Below are 4372 nucleotides of genomic sequence, written 5' to 3' on the forward strand. Positions count from 1 at the left end.
TTGCAGTTGTAGATCATTACTGAACTCAACGTTTCTCAATTTCTCTTCAAGAGCGTGAATGGTAGCTTGGTACTTCTTCTCCTTCTCCCCCCAGGCCAATCTTTCCTTGACTTTGTCATCGAAAGCCGACACATGTGGTCTTTTTGCTGGTCTCTCGAGCTCTGGTTCGGGCTCTGGCTCGCTGCTTACACCTAACTTTCTTTCGAACCACGCTGCATAATTCGGATTCACTTCCCCTTTAGCAACATCTGGTACCTGGGTACCATTTTTCAGATATCGACAACTGTTCCAATCCTGCTGGACTAAACCCTCGGGCAACACGGCCTCTGGATGGAAATCGATGACCTGGGTGGTTAGATCTTCATCTTTAGGTACCACCTGATATCTCCCTAACTACCTTAAGACCCTCTGTGGTGCGTACGGCTGGACACTCCGCAAACCCATCAACATCAAATAACCCTTTGTGGTTTTCATATATATGATTTCTGTCATCGGGAGCCAACCTGTAGTCCATTGGACTTGACTTGCTTTTAGAGCTTTCAAATGGGAGATACAAGCTTCAAACCCTTCTTGAGCGTTGTAATCTTTCACCCTTTCCTCGTAGCTTTTGATGAAGTTATCTTTGCTTGAACCATAGCTCATGAATTTAGGGTGGTGGCGGAGATGCTCGATCAACCACATTTGTAGAAGAACACTACAGCCCTCGAAGAATTGAGCCCCGAATCTACACAATGTCAATGCCCGGTAATTATCTGCCAGTACTAGAGGAGCAAGTGTGTGATCTTTCTTTGTAATAAGGGTTTGTGCAACTCTAGCCATGCGGGTATCTACCGTCCCCTCGGCATTTGGAAAGACTATGATTGCCAGGAACGTAACTATGAAGGCGAACCTACGACGAATTTGCCAAAGGTTCTTGTCCTGTTTGTTGTTCAATCCTTTTTCATGTGTTTCGAACCCGACCGAATGCCCGAATCTGGAATATAAAAATTCAAAGGAACAGCATCTGTTGTCCACATGAGCCTTCTCCATTTGTTTGTTGATATTAAGAAGATCAAAGAATTTGTGCACTGATGGGGCTCTCGGGAATATCAGCTGTTGTTTTCTCAAGTCTCGGCCAAAATGGATGTACCCAGCTATTTCTTCCAGTGTAGGGGTGAGCTCAAAATCCGAGAAGCGAAAGACATTGTGCACAGGATCCCAAAAGGTTACCAAAGCTTTGATCAAATCTTCCTGTGGTTTGATTTCCAATATATCAGTAAGAGCACCCAACTGTTCTTTCACCCAGTCTTGACCACCTCTATCCAAATCATACCACCACATGCGCAACTGCAACTGAGCCTGCTCTATGACTAGTAGTTTCGGGTCCTGGACAATGTTCATCTTGGTACCTGTGAATGGTTAGGGTTAGGGTTGACTCTGACAGACTTTTGAGGAAACAGTTTTCGACTCCCAAAAGAAAATTACCCTTTCCCCTTCTACACAAAAGTGGCTGCTTTCGTAAATGTGGCCCCTTCGCAATTTCAAGTAAATTTTGAGGCCGGGGAAGACACTTAGAAAAATGACCCTTTACCGACAGACTTGTTTGTTCTCTACGAAAATAGCCCTTCGACAACTGAAAATATTCTAAGGCTATCTTGGTGAGAGCATCGCCGAAGCTGGGTCGGCTTATTCTTGACATAGATTCCTACCTACGACTTCACTTTATTTGGTTAATTTTGCAAAAAGAGGCCGAACCCTATGTAGGTTGCCTACGTATCCCACATCCGGTGGGAATCAGACCTGCGTAGTTCGGGCAGTCTTGACATAATTTTAAAAGAAACACGAGCGACTCGTTTTGAAAAGAGTCTTTTTGCTTTTTTTTTTGCTTTTTTTCTTTTGTTTTTCTTTTTCAAAACCCCTTCCTTTATGAAAAATCGGCAGAGTTTCGGGATATTTTCAAATACTGGGTTTATTTCCTTTCTATGCCACTCTTGGTTTTTTCCCTAATTGTCTTTCCTAGCCGGTCAGCATGCAAGCCGAAACAAATAAATGTTCACATAGCACGTAAGATGCATCAGGATGGTCTGTTATTTTTGGGTACACCTGTCCTAGACGGACCCAACCCATGTGTTGAGTCCCCTAAGTCAAATGCACGTGATGCAAACAAACGTTCCTACTAGGGATCCGGCATGAGGTTATGTTCTTCTAGGTTTGAACCTGGGGTTGTGTTCTAGACTGGGTTTACCCGAGTGGACAACTCGAGCCGAGGTAGGGGCAACGTACCGGGAGCACTAAAGTCTGCCCGGCCTTGATGCTAACCCATGCCTCGTTCTAACTGGTATTGACTTCTAACAGAAAGTGGGCCACGCGGACGTGTGCGCCAAATTTTAGAAGACTCATAAGGGTGGCGTAAGAAAGCATTTTAATAACATTCAAACAATATTGAAATGGCACACAAACGGCAATTAACGCATTGGGTTCACAGAATACAGTAATATCAATAATAAATAAAGCCAAGCAAAATCATATTACAAGCTCGAATTCTTGAACCCTGAACCAGTAGTTCTGGGATCTGTCCACAGTAGAGTCACCAGAGCTGTCACACCTCCTTTTTACTACCCCCGGAAAGGGGTATAAGGGAGTTTTTCCAATTTAAGTGACAATCGAAACGGGATTATTATTAAAGATCAGAGTCGCCACTTGGGATAGTTTATGGTGTCCCATGTCACCGGTTTAGAATCCTGAATCGAGGAGATTTGACTCTATTTATGTCTGCGAAACACAGAAATCCGGGTAAGGAATTCTGTTAACCCGGGAGAAGGTGTTAGGCACTCCCGATTTCCGTGGTTCTAGCACGGTCGCGTTGATCATACCTGGCTTATTAAATTGTCTAATTACTCATTTTAGAACCTATGTGCATTTGCCTTTTAAATTAAGAAATTATCTTTAAACAGGTCACGCGTACGTGTACCCGTTTGTTTGGCGCGTCAAAAATAATTTCACGCAAACGTGTCCACAATTAATAACGCTTTATTATTATTAAGAAAGTTTGGCCAAAGTTGCGCGAACGCATACTCCGATTTTATTTTTAGAATCGTAATTATGTCACGCGAACGTGTACACAACCACGATGGTATATTAACGTGCCTAATGAAAACTACGAAACATTCATTTTTTAATATCTAAGTTATAAAATTAATACGAGGGCCATAGGGATTCAACTATGGATGGCACACCTCGGCCTAAAAGAACTACATTTAATTAAAGAGGACTATATTAATTAACAAATTTATTGAGACAGTTTGATCGAAGTTGTGCGAACGCATACTCCGAATTGGTTTTTAGAATCGAAATTATGTCACGCGAACGTGTACACAATCACAATTGTATTTTACACGCGCCTAAGGGCTTTTCTACAAATATCCACTCTTATAGCTAATTTACAATATTTGTGAGGGTCACAGGTGATTTAATTAAGATGGCACACCTCACTCCATTTTTAAGAAATACTTAAATAGGCCTAAGGGTGTTTTTACTTACAACTAACTTGGACTCAAACCATTGATTACGGGTAAAGAAATGTAAACAGGCCTAACATAGTTCGGACAAAGAACTGGGCCAATAGCAGGCCCAGTACGTTATTAAACAGGCGTAAAATAATAAGTGGAGATGTCACCAATTGGGCTCAAAAATTAGTCCCAGGCGCAGGATCATAGGAGAAACTGCACAGAAGGGGTCCGGTTTTGGCTAAGAGCTATGATTTGGGCCATCAGCAGGCCCAATTTTTTCAATGATCAAGTTTTCAACATTAAAAAAAACTACTGAAGTCACAACAAAACTTTCTTTTAATTTAGAGCAGAATTTAACAAGAAAGAAACAATCAAGGCCCAAATACGATTGGGCTCCGAATGAACCCAAAAGCATGCGAGGCCCAGATCTGGTTACTCTAGGCCCCTTGATGGACATGGCTTGCTGATGAGGCCAAGATCAAACACACATATTTTGCAAAATAGGCTCTTAATGATAAGGCCATGGCTGAATTCATACTCCTTGATTCACAACTAACAACAAGAAAACTATATGAAATTCTGGGAAGTTAAACTTACATCAACGATCAGATTATAGGTTTCTTACTCAAATAAAGATTATAACTAATCTATTTGAACATGCTACCAGTATTCATAAACAAGTTAAATCCTGGATTCCTCTATAAATTACATGCCATTACTTATATAACTAATAAACATAAGTTTATAAAAAAAGGTCCAGTCCATTACAAGTTCCAGAATAAGAAAAGGATACAAAGTAGAAGTGACTATATCAACAACTTAAGCTAAATTAGTATAGAAAGAAAAGAGGAAATATTCTGAAGCTACTACTGCTCTCAGCTTCA

This window comes from Nicotiana attenuata, chromosome 1, assembly GCF_001879085.1.
Source record: "Nicotiana attenuata strain UT chromosome 1, NIATTr2, whole genome shotgun sequence".
Taxonomy (NCBI): domain Eukaryota; kingdom Viridiplantae; phylum Streptophyta; class Magnoliopsida; order Solanales; family Solanaceae; genus Nicotiana; species Nicotiana attenuata.